This window comes from Melanotaenia boesemani, chromosome 9 (assembly GCF_017639745.1).
Source record: "Melanotaenia boesemani isolate fMelBoe1 chromosome 9, fMelBoe1.pri, whole genome shotgun sequence".
NCBI classification, from domain to species: domain Eukaryota; kingdom Metazoa; phylum Chordata; class Actinopteri; order Atheriniformes; family Melanotaeniidae; genus Melanotaenia; species Melanotaenia boesemani.
The window spans coordinates 11,356,717-11,379,331 of NC_055690.1; the positions used below are offsets into that span (position 1 = coordinate 11,356,717).

Here is a 22,615-nt window from a genome sequence, read left to right on the forward strand (position 1 = left end):
TGTTTGATTTAAAGACACTCAGGACTGCAAATAATGAATGTTATTTTGGTTCAAAAGTCTAAGTATTGATCAAATGTTTAACTACTCAGTACTTATATGGCATCTTTATGTGGATTATTTCCATTTTTGAAGCTTTCATGAGATTCTGTAGAGTCTACACTGACTTCACTGAGGTCATCTGAAGTATTTTAAAGGAGTTGAACCAGAGATTGACCAGTAAATTGAGTTTTACTGATAGCTAAGCTCCTCATATAATGCTTTCAACAAAGGGGTCTGACTGCCATATTCAATCTCATGACCGTGTTTATCGTCACATGTGGATAAGTCCTGGAGGTACTTAAACTTCTTCACCTGAGGCAGCTGCACACATGGATGATATTCTCCATTGGACCGTGAATTCTGATATGTGCTTTTGAGGTTTCAAGCTACAGTGGTGAGATGAAGATCTGAGGACTGTGGTGAAATACAGCTGCAGCGGTTACCAGCGCCAAAGCTGCATAACTGCATCAGTTCAGGACATAAATTATATGTCAGTTACATTCTCGTAAAACCAGATGGTGGATTGATCACGTTATTTCTGGAAACATGATAAAAAAAATAAAAATAAAATAAAATAAAACCTTCATAAATATAACAGAGTTTACAAGAAATCCTTTTTCTCACCATTTTCCAATAAGATAAAGAACAATTTATTCCAACAAATGTTCCAAAACTGAGAACAATGGACATCTCTGTCTCTCAGAGTCTCAGTTGCTTTGTTCCACAAAAAACAAACAAAAAACTAACTAAAAACAATATAAAAAAGTTTACCCATTCAAAATACTGCAGTTAGGGAAGATTTTCGCCAAACAAAAGATAATTAATCCATCATTAAAGTTGCTCTTGATGAATTATCTGCTGTCTGTGCTCATCGATTAATTGCACGTCATTTATGCAACATATGACACAACATGCTTCATTAACTGTGCTTGGCCTGCAGATACGGAACTTCATCCACAAACAACTCACATATTTAACAATAACTCAACTATTAATGCCAGCCTGCACCTTCACTTCCATGTATTTAAAAGTTATAAGTGTTGATGGCTTGGAATTAGTTTCAAACAAATGATTACGTTTAGTCTTCTGTCATCCTGAAATGTGGAGAGTTATTAGTTGTACCAGGATGCAAATCAGCTGTAAAATGTGAAGATCAAGGTGATTTTAACATGTGAAAAACACCAACTTCCCAATTTACTTGAGTTAGTTTAATGGTCTGTCTTGCCAGACCCAATATGGCCGAAACACTAGCATATCGCTGCAATGACCGAGGCAGTCGGTGCAGAGCTGAAGTAAACTCCCACTAACTGTTTCATTGTATGCAGTGGTCAGATGAGATACCAGACTATGATCAGATCATGCTAACCTTGCTAAAATTGGGCTAAATTGCAAAGCTCCCATCACAAAGCTACACTGTCTCTGGATATTTCTGGCTTTGATTTTTTTAACAAATCAATCTGGTAAAACTTCCTATAGTAAAATGGATAAGCTGAAGAAAAAACTAATAGCTTTTTATTCTGATATTTAATTTAGGGAAAATGCTTTCAAATTAAGAGATGTAAAGCTGTGGTGTAGCTTGCTTGCTGTACGTAATGAGCACTTCAGGGAAACAAAACCGGTTGGAGAGTTACAGAGGTAGAAACAAGATGCACTGGATTGATTTGTATATTTAATATTTTAATTTCTCTGTGGTAAGGCTCAGGTACTACCTTTCATTTTATTGAGTTTGTTTTTTACTTCTTCTTCTTCCTTTTGCAGGAAATGCAGATACAAATGGTCCTGAAAACATTTCTGAAAGGATGTGCTTGAGACATCATCCCAATTAACTGTTAGGCTACAATTATTGCAACTGAGGTAGCAGGTGTCTAATAAATTGTAAAAGAAGCAGGCGGTTTCTTTCCTCCTATACGTGACTGAATGTAAAATTAGATTTATTAATTAAAAATTCAAACTTTTTTTTAAAAAGCCTGACAAAACTCAACACACCTTCTATCACAAAGTGACATTTTTTTTAGATTCTTACCATTTTCAGTAATACTTTTCCCAGCCTAGATGCTGATTTTATGTGCACTGCTATGTCCACATGCAACTAAGCAAACCCTCAGTGATGCCTCCTTGAATGACTGAATATATAATAAAGAACCTGTAATTTTTACAGTCGGAATAAATTTTAACGTTTCCTGTCATCTTAGTGGGTTCAGATATATCTGGCCATTAAACTATGTGCCTCTAGCAATTGAGAAAATTACTTTCCTATGGGATACACTTAAATAATGCACTTTAGAGCTATTTCTTTATACTGCAAGGCCACAATTTGGACAATAAAATGTAGTGGAAAGGAAACTTAAATAAAGCTAGTGTCGGTGCATGGTGTTCATTATCCTTTTGTCCAGACAACATATGCTCTTTTGTACAGATTTCTTTAAAAAAGAAAAAAAAAAAAGAAAAAAATCCAATAAATGAAGCATTATTGGTACATTAAATCAACTGTAAAATTGCATGTTTGTCTGTGATTGGAGGCGAGCTACCTGTGTTTATCTGTAGCCTCTAACTCCCTCCCAAACAAGTGAGTTGCCTCAGGAAAACTTTCTTTTGACAACAATTTGAGTTCCTGCTGTATCTTACCCACAAGCTGAGCAGCTCTTTTGTACAGATTCTGTCGATGCTCATTTAAAAAGTACCTTTGAACTTCAGAGCTTTTATTCCCCACGGCACATCATACAAGGCTTGTTTGCAAAAATACAGTAACAGTTTGCTAAAGCTGCTTTGGTAAAGTGTATTGCATGCAAAAGAAGGCTAATTATTGTCATGATTGACAAGCCCTTTAGTTTTAAAAATGCTGCCGCTATTTCTTTTTTTCCTCAGGTCAGAAAAAAAAAAAAAAAAACATGGAAAAACATGAAAAAAAAAAGCTGTATTATTTGTATCAAAAAGAGCACAAGTGCCGATGAGGGTGTTTAATTATAAGCAGTGGTGATTGCAATTATTTAATTCAATTCAATTCAATTCAATTCAAACTTTATTTGTATAGCCCTTTTCATACATTATCATGCAATACAAAGTGCTTTACAATGTAAAAACATATATTAAAAATGTAAGAGTAGAATAACACAAATGCTATCTACTTTACATTTTGAATCACACACATTCACACACGCACACACACACACACACACACACACACACACACACACACACACCCAAGCGCGCAAACACACAACACAAACAGATGATGCCACTCTTCTTTCATAGAATTAAAACTATTCCTTCTAGTTCCTGTCTCTTTAACTGAAACGGTTTAAGAACAAAGTTTGAGAGAGAGATCTAAAAGACAAGATAAAAGACGATTGGCTTGACACCACTGTGAGGAAGCAATACCTTGGGGACCCATCCACACCATGAGCGCCCCACCAGCAACCACAGAGGCCATCGCCACAGGAGCCGCCAGGATCGGGGCAGGCGGGGGCCCCCACCACAGCCACAGGACTGCAATGCAGGGCCCGTCAGCCATCCCGTCCAGGTCGACCCCCGCAGCGACAACCCTGCAGGCCGGAGAGACAGCCCACGATGTGGAGGATCCCCATGAGGGAACACCGGAGCTAGAGGATAAAAGATAAAAAAGATAAAAGCTGAAAATAAAACACAGTATAAGATACTTAAAAGAGCATAAATAAATCAACGTAATAAGAACAATAAAAGAAAATTAATATATATTAAAAAGTCAATTTAAGACCAAGATACAAATGATAAGTGATAAAAATAGACAAAATGGATAAATAGATTAATTAAAATAACTGAATAAATAAACTAATAATATTGTTAGTCAAATAACTAAATGATTAAGAAGTTCAAGTAAAAGCTAAACTAAAAAGATGTGTCTTGAGCCTCTTTTTAAAAGCATCTACAGTCTCTGCAGACCTGAGGCCCTCTGGCAGGCCGTTCCACAGGCGAGGACCACAATATTGGAACGTGGCCTCGCCATGTGTTTTGGTCCTCGCCTTAGGAATGACCAAAAGGCCGGTACCAGAGGACCTCAGGGTCCGCGAGGGTTTATAGTCTAAAAGCAGGTCAGATAAATAAGAAGGCCCAAGACCATTAAGACATTTATAAACAAGTAAGAGAACCTTAAAATCAATCCTGAAACGCACGGGGAGCCAATGCAGCGATTTTAAAACTGGTGTAATGTGTTCCCGCCCCCTGGTCCTCGTCAGAACTCGTGCCGCTGAGTTCTGGAGTAACTGCAAGCTAGAAGTACTCTTTTTGGGAAGACCAGAGAGCAGGGCATTACAGTAATCTAATTTACTAAAAATAAAAGCATGCATCAGCACCTCCGTGCTGGCAAGAGAGAGAAACGGGCGGACTCTGGCGATGTTTTTAAGATGATAAAAGCCTGTCTTTGTGACATTTCTAATGTGTGGAGTAAAGTTCAGCTCAGAGTCAAAAAGAACACCCAGATTTCTCACACACTGAGAAAGTTTAAAGTCTTGTAGTTTGCATGAGATGCTCCCTCTCTTGTCTTCAGGACCGATAATTAAAACCTCAGTCTTGTCCTGGTTGAGCTGTAAGAAGTTCTCTGCCATCCATGACTTGATATCTAAAATACAGTTTAAAAGGGTGTTAACTGGTTCTAGGTCATCAGGAGACACAGCGATGTAACCATAAATAATTAAGCAGATTATTTGCGAAACACTTTTGTCTGTGAGTTCCACTGGATCTCAAAATGGATCTCTGATTTTACCAATACATTTCTGAGGGGATTTCTAGTTCAAGCTGGACTAAGATGTGATGGCTTGCACACATTCTCCACTATTTAAGACCACCGACTTCTTTTGTTCTGAGTCTGATACATTTTGCAGCATGTAAAGATCGTAAAGCTGAAGAATAAACCTTTATGTAAAGAAAGTCTATGTTGTGTCTACTGGATTTGACTCATCTGTACTGAAGACGCATCCACACAAACTGAAGCACAATAACTTTATTCATACTTGTCAGAAAACCTTTTGACTTTTGTCGTTTTTGGTTTCAGCTTTGCGGATAGACAATTTGCTGCTTTCCCCATCTCATCTTTTTCTACTGACTAACTGTCTTTGAATTGTAGATGAATGGACCAAAACAGCAAGAACAGCAAAATCCAGTACTATCCTCATCTCTTGTGATTGCCATTTTAAAACAGATATCTTGATGCGGCTACATGCTGTGCAGTTTTAACTGTTTTCTAAGTTCACTCCAAGCCATGTTGTGTGGCCGACAAATAAAGATCCTTGTTACATCTTGTTTGATGTGTGAATACTGTATGATGATGATATCTGCTGAATCGCAGAAGGGTGTGCCAGTGAGAACATCATGGCTTCTGAGGATCATGTTGCCTTAAAGGAGGTTTTAGGAGCTGAAGACGAACGACCATTGTGATTGGCTTACGTTTGGAAAGAGGCGGGTCTTGGGGAATTTATCAGTGTTGCCAACTTAGCGACTTTGTTGCTATGTTTAGCATGTTTTCAGACCCCTCTAGTGAATTCTAAAAAAAAAAAAAAAAAAAAAAAAAAAAAAAGTGACTAACAACAAATCTAGCGAGTTTTTCTGGTATTATTGGAGACTTTTGGAGACTGAGGTGAATGAACGTAGTTTACTCTTCCCAAGGAGGAGCAGGTGTTGCGCAAAACCCTCCCCGTCCAAAAGGACTCATACGAGACTTGGTCTTCTCGGAGCAGCACACAGCTCCCAGCTGTATTTGGAGCAGACAACGTCATTGATTCATTGATTCATTGATTCATTCATCCATCCATCCATCCATCCATTCATTCATTCATTCATTCATTTTGCTGTTGTAAACATTTTTAGGTTGTCTTTTTTATCAATTTTTGCCTTTCCCATGACATCCCTCCTTATGACAGCATCCATTACAACTATATGTACTAGGCTGATTATGTTAATTAGCGACTTCTAGTGACTTTTAGGACAGCCAATAGCTACTTTTCTTACTGAGGAGTTGGGAACAGTGGCTGCAGAGGAGTATCAGTCCCTGAAGCTATTTATTTCCAGGAAATACATGAACAAGTCCTACTATGCCTTATGGGGGATGATGGTAGCAAAGTTGCCCTTTTGCTTTTACTACAAAGTGAATATCAAATCAAATCTGATTTGACAATTTCTATGTCTACTTGTTTTGTATTAGTGTGACCAATAAGATGTGTTTTTATATGTTATGTCAACTGCTGCACAAAAATGTAAATTGTAAACATTGTAATTGCTGAATTTATTTTTCAAGTATTTATCACTAATACAGTGAAAATGAGAGGAAATGTGATTATTTGCTATGCAAGGCAATTTCAGTGTGCACACTTACATTTTCTGCTTGCGCTCCTAAAAATCTAAGTTAGGGGCTACTGTGCTCCTCGTAAAAAAAAGTTAGTCTGGAGCCCTGCTATTGATTTTTCTTCTTAAACAATAAGAGTTGCTACTGAGAAAATTCTACTCCAACAGTGCAGGAAAAGCTTCAGAAGATGTAAAGAAGGTCAAATATGCTTATGTGCGTAACCACATTGTTCCATCTTGTATGTTTAATGTTTTGAGCCCTCTGCCTATTGAGCAAGTCATTTTAATCCTAAAAAACTGCATATCCATAATGAAATAAGTATATTTATGTAACCAGAAGGTATATTTGAATACTACTGGAGTTATAGTAAAGAGAACACAACAGATTTGTTAAGATGTTTAAATATCACTGTATATGTTACTAGTAGAGAGCAAATGAGGATGGCACATAACACACCTTAGGATACATCAGGCTTTAAAAGGTTCATTATTGTTCATTAAGGTTTTTAATGTCTTTTTGTAACAATTTCAGCAGTTGGGTTGGGTATTGGAAATTTGTACAGATGCTTAGAATGACCAATGCAAAAACTCTTCACTGCAGCTTTTCCTTATTTTCCCATATGCCCATTTTGAACTATTGTAACACCACTTTTGATCCATGCCACCATTTGAGAAAAAGGACAATCGCCACCATAAATCTAAAATAAATCTCAACATCTTAAGACCTGTTTAATCAAATTTAAAGAGTGAACCAGATTCAGATTCAGTCCCCTTAAATGTCCTTATCATTAACTGTTAAAGACATTGTTATGTTTCAACAAGAACCAGTTATTAAAAACACTGCTGCAGATTTCATTTTCCCTAACAGGAGATTGTTTTGAAACTGTGATCAACTGATTTAGCTACATGTTGTCACATCATGTATATATTCCTGTACAAGCAAACTGATTTTGGAGATCAAGAGTGAAAAAACAAATATTGAGTAAAAACCTGAAAGTCATAATGTGATAGTAAGGCGATCTGGTGGCCAAGTCTGCCAAAACAAATATTCACTGAGACATAAATGGCTCAGTCAGGCTAAACCTTTGCAAAAGAAATGTATTGACCTTTCATTTCAGGGGAGGAAATAGGAACATTTCTCACTTGACATCAAAGCAGTTTTCTTGGAGTACACTTTTGGTAGGCATTAGCAGAAATGTAGCTAGTTGTCACTTGGTTCAGACAGTAAAATCACATGTTGTTTCACAATTCCTTTTATTGAACTTCGAATCTGACTCTCACCACTGTAATTTAACAGCGACATTAAGAAGTTTCACTGCTGCTAAAGCTGCTTTTTTTTGTTTTCATTGTAGTCACATCTGAATGCATTTCAAACCACCAGTATCTTGTTTTTCTCCTTTGATATTCTGACACCAAATGCATGAAAAAGTCATAGCCAAAGTGTTTGCTAAGTAGGGTCAAGAAATTGACTTAAAGTTGTTTGCTTTAAGTCTACAGCTACTGTTATCACTATTTAGAAGTGCCTTTTTTTCCAAGGCCATGGAGAATGACTTGTACAAGCTGTTGAGTCCTCATACGACTGGTGCAGATTTGGTGTTTTCAGGATTAGGTCTCTGCTCTGGGTAGATGAAGAAGTAATCTATTTTTAAGTACATATCACACATAACAAAATCAGTCCTCTGCATTTTATCCATTACTAGTCACATTTTTACTAGGAGCCATATTCCAGTACCCAGGGAGCCATCAGAGGTTAAGGGCTATGCTGAGGGGCCAAAGTGTTCTGCCACTGTGGGCACGCAGGGGATTTGAACCCAGGTCCTCCAGTCTACAGCTATGGCTATCAGTTTTAGGAAATGACATTTTTCTATGGCTTACTTGAGGCAATGTTTTTTCCAAGGCCATGGAGAATGACTTTCAGACCCAAGTCCACCTCTGTAACCGGTAGGCCACCACTCTCCATATGATGTGGTTGTCTTCTCTTCACTGGGCTGTGATCTCCAGCTCTTGCTGGAACGATTCCTAACTGAATGCGAAGCAGTTGGGATGAGAATCAGCACCTCCAAATCCTAGACTGTGGTCCTCAGCTGAAAAAGGGTGGAGTGTCCACTCTGGGTTGAGAATGAAGTTCTGCTCCAAGTGGAGGAGCTCAAGTATCTCTGGATCTTGTTTACGGGTGAGGGAAGATCGTCAGATGGAGCAATGCCGCATTTGCAGGGATGTGGACTTTGCTTCGGTCTGCTATGGTGAAGACGGCTTCCTACATGCCTTTTGTCTGTTATCCTATTCATATAATTCAGCTACTAAAAGATTAAAGTGCACATTTAGTCGAGGTAAGCAATCTGGTTCCTGAATTGCAGCTTTCTAGCATTTTCATATATAAATATACCTTTTGGAAGCTGACAATATAATTACTATTGCCACTGATGTAACTTGTAAGCACAAAAAGGCAAATATAGAGAAGAAAACTGCTGGTGAGCTTTGCTACTAAAGAACCAAAAAATATATCAAAAGTTTTCCTTGTAGCAGATAAGTAATGGCCCAGGCTCCCCAAAAAAAAAAAAAAAAAAAAAAAAAAAAAAATTTGTCAGCTCTCTTGTTATCTGACAATATAAGTCCATGTTTCAGAATAGAGTTGGAGCCATGATGAACCATCCCACATGCTTAAGGCTGTTCCCTCACAATAGACTCCTGGTATGCTACAGTGTAAGACTGAAATGTTTTTATTGTAACCACAAACTGTCATGTGAAATGAAGCTGAAACTTTGACATCAAAGCTTTTTTTTCCCCCCTGAGTGTTTGAGGACTGGGCATACAAAGAAAATTCAACATTTCAACAGGGTTTTTGTAGATTTACCTCCCAGCAGGGTGATTATTTTGCTGATATGAGGGGTTGAATATCTGCAACACACTGCTCCAGATATTATTGACCATTATATTTAAAGGACCTCTCCAAGGACAAATCATCTCCTTTCTTTACAGTGGCAAATGGAAAATGCTTAAACTGTTTTCGCTTCAGCACCGTGGAGGAGTCCTCACAGGAACCCAGACCTGGAGGGCTGAAAGCAGAAGGAGTACATGATTAGACTGGTGATCTGATAAAAGGTCATCTGTGGTAGGCCGGAGACAAACACAGATGCTATCAGGATCATTCTGGAGAGCAGCGATACTCCAAGACTGATGTGGAGAGTGACAATACTGTCACTCCACCAGCCATGCCGGTGGGAATTATGTGATAGATAATCTATTATGATGTAAAACACATTTTAAGCTACTCTGCTCAGATCTAGCCGAGAAAGACTGAGAGCTTGAATGGATATTGTAACACCTAAACCCTGTTTTGACACTGATGGCAAACCCGCTTTTTCATCTTGTTACTCTTTATACAACTGGAGAAATGTGACCCATTTTTAGGGGAATTATCTAAGCTTGTAAGTCATATCCTTTCAATCTAAACTACTGTAATGATATTTCGGCATGGTTGTCCAAATTCCTCCCTCAATATCATTCAGTTAATCCAGGAAGCTAACTGGTACCTCAAGGAGAGACCACATTCCCCTGTTTTGGCTTCCCTACATTGGTTCCCAATTAAGTTCAGAATACAGTTAAAAATCCTCCTAAAAAAACAAAATAGCATTATATTTTATATTATATATAAAAGATCTTCTGGTTCCCTACAATCCCATCAGAGTTGCTTTTCCTAGACTTTCTAGGTCCAGAATGGGAGGCAGAGCTTGTAGTTTTCAGGCTCCTCTCTTGTGGAAGCAGCGTCACGTCTCTTCGTGAAATGCTAACAGCCTCTCGGTCTTTAGGATGAGGCTTTAAATGTTCCTCTATGAACGAGCACATAAAATTATTTCATGAATTGTTTCTTTACTCATCTAATCTGGTTTTAACCTTTTTTTTTTGGTTTTCATTACAGATCTTAAATATTTCACAACTATTCCTAACTTGTTTTTGTAATCAGTTTTATTACTTTTCATCTTGCATCTCTTTTAGAGATGTGACTCTTTCGGCTCTTCACAAATCGATTCGATTACAATTCTGATGGCCACAATACAATTATAAAATGAATATTGATACACTTCTTTTCCCTGTCTGACTACTTGACTACTCCTACTTCCCAGGCGGTAATATGTAACATGGTTTCCTAAAATTTGTTTGGAAAAAAAACAAAGAAGAAAACTTAGAGATTAACATCTATAACATAATGGAGGACAACTTCTGTTCCCACAGTGTAGGAGTAAAGCATGGTGCTGCATCAATCCCTGGGTCCTTGGGTTGATCATATCTCTATCAGAACTTTTACTGTGTTCTTTGCTGCCGTAATCAAAGCTAAAGAGGGTCCAACAAAAAATCAAAGTCAAACTAAGTCTAAGTATCTTTATTCGTCTCCCCTGGAAGAAATTTGTCTTGGACAGAGGTTTTTGCTGCACTGACAATATAATGCATACACAACAATATCACTGAACAATAAACATTGAAAACAAATAAATGAATTAATTAAAAGAATGTGACCTTTTTTTTGTTTGTTTTTTTCTTTTTAGTGGCAACTTTTTTTTTGGTCAGCTAGTATATTATACCGCAACAACTCAGTCTTCTGGTGGCTACCATCTAAAGGTTTGGATTGGTGAAAGGTAAGCTGGATGGCCTGGGTTTGTCACTGCTGCACTTTTGCTTCATTGCCCCAAGGCCACCTGCGTCATCGCTGATGATGTCAGGATTGGACCCTGCAGCAGGCTGAGCTCATGCAGCTTTAAGCAAGTTTGTAGTTGGATGATTTCTGTGCTGTTCTGGTGGAGCTGAAATGTGTGTAAATCAGAATTAAAATGGTTTCAGTAAGTCAAATATTAACAGAAAAACAATTACACTTCCTGCCAATACAATTTCTATAAAATGCACCTTCACCTTGGAAGCATCTCCTAAATTCATTTGATCATTCTTGTTGAAACCGAACAGCATTTGTTATCATTCACGTTCTTCTTTAACTGTAATATACTTCTCTGTTTAGCTTGTAAAATAAATAAACATGATTCAGACAGATATCATATGTATCAAGATAAATTTTGTGACACTCAATGCTTCCGTAAGACACCTGATTCCTGCATGAATAGTAAAATAGCAACATCATCTGTTGTTTGCAGGCATTTCTGTATTCTTCACATGGAATACTTCCATTAGAGAAGTGAATTGTATGTCATCATATCTCTGCTTCCCATCTTCCCCGAGGCACCTTTCTCAGTGCAAAGCTGGCTTTAGCCCCTGCTGACCTGTGTAGTCCTAGAGGAAGATGCTGTTAGCCTAGGGAGAAACAAACACAAAGAATAGTCGCTCTTTCTAGGCTGTCTTTAATAGTAATGTGCGCCCTGTGGGTGTGTGTTGTTTCTGCTGAGCTCCTGCACAATATCTCAGAAGAGCAGCAACAGTAGAGTCATTGAATCTTTGAAGACAGTTCAGACTGAAATCCTTCTTAGTCCCGTTAATCCGGGAGATTAAAAAAAGGAAAAAATAATAAATTCTCTCTGATAAATAAATATTTTGCATGAGCGTTGTCAAACTGTGAGAGGATAAAAGCCATTTATTCTCTTAACTAATCATTTTTTGCTTCACTGGGTGCTACTAGCATCATGTACAGACTAACATGTAAACATCAGAGCAATCATTCATTTAATGTATTCACTCAGTCTGCTTCTATAGCCTCTCTGGCCTGACAGGAATCTCTTTAGTAAGTGTATTAAAGATGCAGATGCCATTTTTTTTTTTTTTTTTTTTTTTTTTTTTAAGATTTGAGATTGATGAATTTATCGTCCGTCACATCAGAAATGATGCAAGTAACTTGACTTTGGGCAAGGACACAGAAGCACACCAGAGCCACATGGGATGTGGATTTTCACACTTCTCGACACCCATGTGTAATCGACAGCGACAGGCAGTGAGTGACGGCATCAACTGAATGTCTGACTACTCAGGTGGACAATGATTCCTTAATCATCACTGTGACTGGAACAGATCACCGTCCTTGCTGCGTGGCAATAATACTTTAGTCACACAAGTTGGAGTGGAGTCTTTCAGGTGGATACTGTGTCAGTTACAAACAAATGTTTACTTTGTTTATCAGGAGATGGCAGCTTATTTAGAAGACAGGCGACAGCTGCATTGTGATGATAAGGTTTTTATGAAAACAGATTCCATATACAATCACTTCCAATAATGAACCATCTCTTCTCATATATCACATGAGAAGAGGAGTAAAACTGATCAAAGTTCGAAGTGACAAATCTTATACCAGAGCAAATATAATGTGGCTATAAATTTTCATTAAGATGCTGTAAACATTGTGCTCTCTGCTTTTGTATGTATGATCAACTTTGATTTTTCAATGAACCAACAACTGTTTATTTCTGTCAGCAATACAGGAGTTTCTGGTTCTTTTTGTTTTTCTGGATACATCACCTCATATACTTTAATTTAAAGTCATATGAAAAAGAAAATACAACTTCTTTAAATTGTAAGATTATCATGCATAAAACATAATTTGGCCTTTACAGGGCATTAAAATACAACCCACCCAGCAGAAGTCCATTGACAAAACATTGAAAAAATGGGTTTTGCCCATTCTCTAATCCATTGGTTCCCAAACTAGGGTTCAGGACCCCCATGCATGAGATAATTTTAGGGGGTCACCAGATAAATGTAAAAAAATATGTCATCTACCTATATCAAATAAATTTATGATTTTTACCAGGGCTGTCAATATTAAACCTTAATGATAAAGAGATACATTTTTTTTTAAATTATCAGCTTAATTTTTTAACAGCAAAGTTAGTTTGGCCACTCATTTTGGGCATGTTGGTGCCTTGCCACAGCGGTGAACAACCAAAAACAACTTCATCCTCCTTTTTTATGAAGATTCTGACAGTTTTCCAGCCTTACATTCAGATGGCTGCAACATGACCCATCACTCAATTAATCATTAAGTCGTTGTGTGGGGGTGGGGGTCGCAAACACCAACGTATGTTATCTTGGGGGTGGTGGCTCAGAAAGTTTGAGAACCACTGGTCTCATCACCATTGAAGTGACACGTGAAAAGACATCTTTTTCATGACTTAGAAAAGGCATTTCTATAAAAAATGTCCCTCCACTGTCCGTACCCGCATTTTCCAATGCAGGGTTGCAGAGCTTATCCTGAAGCAGTCACCTTTATGAACAGACAAGAGAATTTCACAACCACCAATTAACCCAGAGAGAACCCAAACAGTACTAGAACATGTATACAACCGAATCAAGGCTCTAACCAGCGACTCTAACTACAACAGTGTTAACCATTACACCACCATGCATCAGACCTAATTGTGAAAGATGAGGACGGATTTTTCACAAATTAGAAAAGGTGCCCTCTCAAGACTTTTTCAGCAAATCAGTTAAGGCTTCGTCCAATTAAAGATCACGGAGAAGCTGAAGCCTATCCCAGCAATTAATAGGCAAGGGCAGGGTACACCTTGGACAGGTCGCCCTTTTGGCTAACAGAGTCCTCAACGGACTGACCTGATTTAGCCAGAAAAACATCTGTGGATGTCTGGTGTTTGATGGGAAGGCAAAAAAAAACTTATTCACATGAACAAGAATAATACACCATGACTTAATTACTATGTTTTACTGATCTGTTTTAAAATGAATAAACATTGTGAAAAAAACCGACAAAAAACAAACAAAAGCAAACAACATTAAACAACAAAAAGCAAAACAGTATTCCTATTCCCAAACTACTTTAAGTCCATCATTCAGTCCAGCTTCAGACTGGTAAATGCTCAAACAAAGGGAAAAGTATGTAGCGGATTCCCTCGTCTTCAAAATAAAGATTGGAACCTTTGTTTAATTGTGACTGAATTAAACAATCTCTGAGGATTTTCTCTCCTTACAGACTAACAGTTTCACTCCCAAAGTGGGGGTCTGACTCAAATTTATGACTTGGTTTCCAGCTCCACAGGTCAACAAAGGTCAACTCTCCCCAACCTGGACTGAAAGGACTTCATTAGGTTATTTACGAGACCTGGGAAATTTCTGAACTTTAATCCTCTGCAACATAAATTTGCTTTTTAGTTAACAACCAAAGGATCCCAGATGCAACTCTTCATCCCAATGTCCACTTTGAAACTGTTTCTTACTAAACTTGTGTTTTTCTTCAACTGATAAGCGGAAACCCCCTTTAACAGAACACCTGGACACACCAAGAAACGTTTATCTTAACATTCCAGAGGGTAATAAAGTGTCTTAATGTTTCTCTCTGTCCCAGCACAAGAGGAGACAAAGACTTTGTGTGAAGAGTAAAAGATCATACTTTTACTAGTCAACAATGTTCATTTAAATAGATATATATATGTGTGTTTTATCTTGATACCATGCGCATGCATATAATCATTATCATTTTGTACAAGGTTTAATCAACAAGCTTGATTAGTTGGTGACCTGAAACTTTATTACTGTGTTTGTGTGAGATATATACGGAAGCGTATTGCTGTCATGGAAGAAAATAAATTTTCGAGCACTATCACGTTATAACGTGATATGTATATTGTACAAACGTGTTACCTATATTGTACAAACGTGATATTATATTGTACAAACGTGATAATTATATTGTACGAACGTGATATTATATTGTACAAACGTGATAATTATATTGTACAAACGTGATAATTATATTGTACGAACGTGATAATATATTGTACAAACGTGATAATTATATTGTACAAACGTGATAATATATTGTACAAACGTGATAATTATATTGTACAAACGTGATAATTATATTGTACAAACGTGATAATTATATTGTACGAACGTGATAATATATTGTACAAACGTGATAATTATATTGTACGAACGTGATAATATATTGTACAAACGTGATAATTATATTGTACGAACGTGATATTATATTGTACAAACGTGATAATTATATTGTACAAACGTGATAATTATATTGTACGAACGTGATAATATATTGTACAAACGTGATAATTATATTGTACAAACGTGATAATATATTGTACAAACGTGATAATTATATTGTACGAACGTGATATTATATTGTACAAACGTGATAATTATATTGTACAAACGTGATAATTATATTGTACGAACGTGATAATATATTGTACAAACGTGATAATTATATTGTACAAACGTGATAATATATTGTACAAATGTGATAATTATATTGTACAAACGTGATAATTAAATTGTACAAACGTGATATTATATTGTACAAACGTGATAATTAAATTGTACAAACGTGATAATTATATTGTACAAACGTGATAATTATATTGTACAAACGTGATAATATATTGTACAAACGTGATAATTATATTGTACAAACGTGATAATTATATTGTACAAACGTGATAATGGGTCTTTGTCAGGTGACGTAGCGCCTCCGCTAGTTCCCAGTGCATTGTGGTCCCGAGTGTATCCGGGAGAAAAACTCTGGTCGACTCAACGTCTTAGCTTGCTGAGCTAGGCAACACATACAAAGTCAAATGACAAAAGGGGAAATGAATATGACAACAACATTCGATGTTTCCCACCCGGAAAAGAAAACATGGACAGCAGGTTGAGGAAATAACAAAGAGGCGTCGAATAGCCTCGGTCGCAGCATTGAGATGGAAGGACATCACTTTTCCCATTGCATCCCCCTTCATGTGCTTGCTCCTGGGATTTCCATACAGGTACGTAAGGTTCTTGTTGTTGTAGTTTATAATAGTGATGCTGAATATGCTATCGTTTGCTTCTTAAAGTCACTGTCTCCCTTTTAGCTAACCTTAGTTAGCTTCCTAACTAGCCTCTCTTGTAAACAAAGAGGGAGGTCGGTAGAGATCGTTTCATAGGTGTTTTTTATTCCAAAGAAAAACATTGCTGAGCGAATTATTATAAAACTAAAGGTAAGAAGTAAGCATAATATGACACAAAGTTTTATGTATGCGATTTCCACTTGTGATTTGAGAGAGCAGATGGTAGTAAAGCAGGCCAACAATATACTGTTTGTCTATTTAGTAGTCTAAAGCTCATATATATATATATATATATATATATATACATATATATATATATATATTCGGTGGTGACTAGCTGTCCAAATGAAACCGATCTTGTGGTTGCAGGAAAACCAGCATATGAAGTGCACCAGCCTGATCCAGACTGGACATCATCCTTGCATCGGAGGCACCCATCAGTTCGACCCACCAACACTGTGCGCCCTGCAAGACAAGGCAGACGGGAGCAGATGCAGAAAGAGGCAGACATCAGAGAGCTACAGACGGAGAATCCATCTGACCCGAGTGAAGAGAACAGTCAGCAGCAGAGTGAGGAAGTAACAACTCACTACACACATCAATGATCTCCTCATGATTAGACTACAACAGCAGTTCTGGGAAAATATGCTTTTGTATAATTTTTTTTATTGCGATTTCAATAATAATACCAATATTGATCAATAACTCCACTGTTATACAGTATAGAAACTCACTACACACATCAACAGTCTCATCATGATCATGCTAGAAAACAGCTTCCCAAAACAGTCGATGTAGTGTGACCTAAAGGTGACCCCTGGGGCCTCATTTATCAACCATGTGTACAAAAGGTTCCAAATTTCTACATAAGGTTCCAAATTTTTGCGTAGGACTAAAATTTTTAATGTTGTCCTGAGTACAAAAAAAATCCGGATTTATCAAACGTGGGTGCACACAGCTGTAAGTACTCTCTGTTCTAAATCACCATGCCCGTACCCAAGCATGGTCATTTGCAATCAGAAAAGCCCTCATTTAACCATATATAGAGACAACACTTCGCTTTAGAAGTGAAAGAGAAATCGCTTTCGTTTCTCCTCGAAGTGGTGGAGAGAAAGAAAGAAGGAATTGCTGCCAAAGATCTCATTAAAATAAACGTGAAAAAAAGTAAATAAACGCTGCAGAGAGAAATTTGAGCACTAACTACGTCTGGATGAAGAGGAGATTCTTTGTCATTTAAGAAAAAGAAAAAAAGAAAATGCTTTGTTGCCCCATTGAAGGAATGAAATAGGATTAAGAAAAATATAAATCTTTTAAAACCCACAGCACTTTTAAAACGAGCCGTATATGCTGCTGTCAGACAGAACCAAGAAAACTTCCTCCTGAATGTTTTATTATCATGACGATCGGCTGGTTTTAGATGTTTATAGAGACTTGCACACATATTTCACCATTATTCCCAGCATCATTTCTTGCATTATAGCCGCGCTGCTGTCATATAATTCCAGACTGAAAAGCGTGTTTCAGTCCAGTGAAAAGATGCATCAGTTATTGATTATGTAACACAGCTCCGTGATGGACAGGGACCCTGTCCCAGTAGTGGGACAAAAATAATGACTGACAGATGCAGCAGAACCTGCAGAAAAGATGCTGTTTCCCTGTTCTACTGCTAGGTTTTGTGCTTACGCATGGAAAATGTGCTTATTCGTTTCTTAACGCTACGAAGATCTTAGCATGTGCTTCAATTAACACATTTTTCAATGCACAAGTACAAGTTGATAAATCCCATACTTTGCTGAGAAATGCTCGTACGCACGCTTTTAGCACAGTTCCGTGCGTACGCACTGTCGATAAATGAGGCCCCTGGTGTGTGTAATTGAGAAGCGCTTAGATGGGTACTTTAACTTGAGTAGAATTTAAGTAAAGATACTCTCACTTCGTTCGAAATTCTCAGTCCTTTTCCACCTCTGTAAATCAGAAACCGGTGTAGACAGTCTTAACAAATCAAACAAACATGTTCATTTTTGTTTTCTTTATGCTAATGTGTTCATTTCTGCCTAAAGGTTTTGCACTCCCGACGTCTGAGTGACGCACCAATGAAGCCCTGGTCTACAGCATGATACTACTACAGAGGACTGTTAAAACTGCTCTCCATGTTCCAGTGTTGATTGACTACTATGTATTTTTTGTGTTGTTGCTGTCTTTTCATTGTCACTTTCAGTGTAAAAAAAAAGACAAACCAACCCATTTAAATTAAACTGTCATGCCTGTTTTGTTAGCACACATTTCCTATTACTGGTGCCTAATGTGCGAGATGAACATCATAGATTCATTTTATTAAGCACAATGTAGGAGCTATTTATTACAATACAGTATTAGTTAAACTTTTTGGCTAATTTAGTTTAGGTTATTTTTGTTATTTATTTTTGAGAAAATATTTTTGATTATATAGCAATATTTATTTGTTTTTTCTGTTTAATCACAGCCACAGGCAAATGAAAGTTTATAAATAGGTCACCTGGGGTGACCGGCATACACTGGGGTGGCACAAGGTTTTTACCATCATCAACATCATCATTGGATAGCGTGGCATAGCATAAAGAGGCACGTAAAATGTTTGCTTGCTTGCTGCGCAAAAAATAAACATCTTTTTAACCTGAATGGAACCTCATGGAAAATGGATTTGATTGATGCGTACGAAACCTGCCCAATAGTGCCCTTTTTGGAACTTTTGAAGTTACATTTGCACAGAACAGCCACATTAAACATTTTAAACATGTTCAAAAACTTTTAAAACCTTGGGTTTTACAAAAAGTAAGGCAACTGAAGACAATCCTAAGTGTAAAAGGCATTCCTATGCCTTCTGAAAAGGCTTGACTGTGTGAATCACTAGTGTAACTGCTCATACTCAATTCATCATATCTTGTCTAAACAACAGTAAGGCACACATACAGTACCGAATTTATCCAGCACTGCAGCTTCTTCACCTTCACAAGGAATAATCATGTTTACAGGGATGGTTGCTATTAAGACCTTATACTCAGATTTGCATACAAAAAAGGCACCATCTCATTGGATGTTCTAAACACGGTGTTGGGGAAACAAGTGAGCTGAGTGTTGCACAGGCAGATCCAACTGCAGGTGCATAAAGGTTATAAGAAGCATCTGAAAGGGAATGAGAATATTGTTTTAACTGGGCATGAGAGGAAGCAAGAAGTGGAATAATGCCACAAAGATAGCCAGGTAGCGCAGAGTGTTGGTGGGTTGAACTGATGTGTGCCCCAGATGCAAGGATGGTGCCCAGTCTGGATCAGCCTGGTGTATTTCATACCCTGGATGTCCTGCAACCACAGATCGGATTCATTTAGACAGCTAGACACCACCGGATGCTTTTACTAGCATGCTCCCGTGACATTTCATACAAACATGTACCATGTATATGTGCATTGTACATATACATAGACACACACACACACACACACACACATATATATATATATATATATATATATATATATATATGAGCTTTAGACTACTAAATAGACAAACAGTATATTGTTGGCCTGCTTTACTACCATCTGCTCTCTCAAATCACAAGTGGAAATCGCATACATAAAACTTTGTGTCATATTATGCTTACTTCTTACCTTTAGTTTTATAATAATTCGCTCAGCAATGTTTTTCTTTGGAATAAAAAACACCTATGAAACGATCTCTACCGACCTCCCTCTTTGTTTACAAGAGAGGCTAGTTAGGAAGCTAACTAAGGTTAGCTAAAAGGGAGACAGTGACTTTAAGAAGCAAACGATAGCATATTCAGCATCACTATTATAAACTACAACAACAAGAACCTTACGTACCTGTATGGAAATCCCAGGAGCAAGCACATGAAGGGGGATGCAATGGGAAAAGTGATGTCCTTCCATCTCAATGCTGCGACCGAGGCTATTCGACGCCTCTTTGTTATTTCCTCAACCTGCTGTCCATGTTTTCTTTTCCGGGTGGGAAACATCGAATGTTGTTGTCATATTCATTTCCCCTTTTGTCATTTGACTTTGTATGTGTTGCCTAGCTCAGCAAGCTAAGACGTTGAGTCGACCAGAGTTTTTCTCCCGGATACACTCGGGACCACAATGCATTGGGAACTAGCGGAGGCGCTACGTCACCTGACAAAGACCCATTATCCGGTTGTACAATATAATTATCACGTTTGTACAATATAATTATCACGTTTGTACAATATATTATCACGTTTGTACAATATAATTATCACGTTTGTACAATATAATATCACGTTTGTACAATATAATTATCACGTTTGTACAATATAATTATCACGTTTGTACAATTTAATTATCACGTTTGTACAATATAATATCACGTTTGTACAATATAATTATCACGTTTGTACAATATATTATCACGTTTGTACAATATAATTATCACGTTTGTACAATATATTATCACGTTTGTACAATATAATTATCACGTTTGTACAATATAATTATCACGTTTGTACAATATATTATCACGTTTGTACAATATAATTATCACGTTTGTACAATATATTATCACGTTCGTACAATATAATTATCACGTTTGTACAATATAATTATCACGTTTGTACAATATAATATCACGTTCGTACAATATAATTATCACGTTTGTACAATATAATATCACGTTTGTACAATATAGGTAACACATTTGTACAATATACGTATCACGTTATAACGTGATAGTGCTCGAAAATTTATTTTCTTCCATGACAGCAATACGCTTCCGTAGGTATAACCTTTTTACTATTTTTCTTGTCTTTTCGATGATTCACTGATGGATTTTAATGATGTCTCATTTAAGGCTTTAATAACTTGGATATATAGATATATTCACAAAATGTTTAATTTGATAAGTCTTTACAAAATGACCAGACCAGCTCCTCTGAATCTGCTATCTGACCCAAAACCAGCCCAGAAGACTGTTATTGGTCAAGATAATGGTCCCACATCCCTCCATGGGGTGGGTCTTCAAAACTAACACTTTTAAACTCAGAACAAAGAGTTTAGTTCGGGCTTCCCCTTCCGTTAGTTGGCTTTCCTTCCTCCGTTGCTCCCTTCCTGAAGTGGACTTCCAGTTCCCTTCAACCCATCCTCTCCAGACATGGCCTTCTTCCAGAGTTAGGACACTTGGTCTGAACGCCAGAGAGAAAGAGAGAGATGCTGCCAGAGGATTAAGTTTGCAGTGATGTGAAGAACGTCACCCGATTCTAAGTTAGTGCCTGCATTAAGATGCATGATTGACAATTTTTGGCTCTTTTTGGACTCCGTAGTTCATTCCCTTTTTCCAGCTAATACTTCGCTTTTCTTGAGTTATGTTTTTATCTTTTGGACTTTTAATATTGATCCTAAATTTTGATCTTTACCTTGGATAACTGGTTAACGCAGGCTGATCAAAGCTCCAGAACCAGTGCTACAGAATCTTTTTGGACTGACCTAAAGCTGGACATTTTCATCTTTGCCATATCACCGCAAGTCATCCACTGTCCATCATCGATACCACCAGCCGAGCCGCGGGAGTCCGCATCCGCAGAGCTGCCTGATCCAAACCTTCGGACCACCACGTGACACATCTTCTGGCCTTCTGGAAGTCGCTCGGGATCCAAACCACCTGCGCCAACTTCCTCACTTGCCATCAGTCACCACAACGGTCGTAAGTCGGCTCGATCCAAACAGAACCGGATGAGTCCTGCTCGGATCAATTCTCTGCTTATCTGCTCAAGAATGGTTGGTTGTCTGACAGTGACCTTAGTAGTTCTACATCTTAGTTAAACCTCCAGTTTAACGGATGAGATTCAGTTTTCCCTTTTTCCTTTTAGGATTTAGAGATCTTTTTCAGTCCTGAACCTTAGTTTAATTAACACCGCAGGTTAATTAACTTTTGTTCATTTCTTGCATACATTCATTCTGACACATTGAAATAAGATTTTGGTTTGAACTCCATATTCTGCATTTACCAATGTTTGATTCATTTCTCCATGCGAAGTCCTTTGTAAATATTTCCTTTTCATTTATGCATTATTAGTTTAGTAATAAATATTCCATATTTATCCTAAACTGGTCTGGTTATTGTGAACTTCTCCTTTGAACCATGTTATGGGTCCCTTCGACGTAAGAATTCACGTTATTAGCGTCCCGAGACTGATTGATTGATAACTGATTGATTTCTAGCTTGAATTAATTAATTTATTAAATTAATTAATTTAGTTCTCTAATGGTGTCCACACAGCCATTAGATTAGGATAAAGCTATCTGTGTGGTGGTGCCCCACGAGTAAATTCATAAATAATTTCATGAAATTATTAGGATTAATAATTTTATTAAACCTCTTTAATGTTTAATGACGCTTAACGCTACAAGTATGTTAAATGTTAAAGTTCATGACAGTAAAATTAGGAAAAGTTTGAACAAATATTGCTT

General features: G+C 37.4%; 1 long non-coding RNA gene across 1 annotated transcript; it reads right to left on the minus strand.

Moving 5' to 3' along the window:
- Positions 1–886: 886 nt before the first annotated feature.
- On the minus strand, positions 887–21,199 carry LOC121646611. The gene is made up of 3 exons (XR_006011667.1): positions 21,106–21,199; positions 5,634–5,642; positions 887–897 (listed from the first exon to the last, which is right to left on the minus strand). It is a non-coding gene; the product is annotated as an uncharacterized LOC121646611 (long non-coding RNA).
- Positions 21,200–22,615: the final 1,416 nt, after the last annotated feature.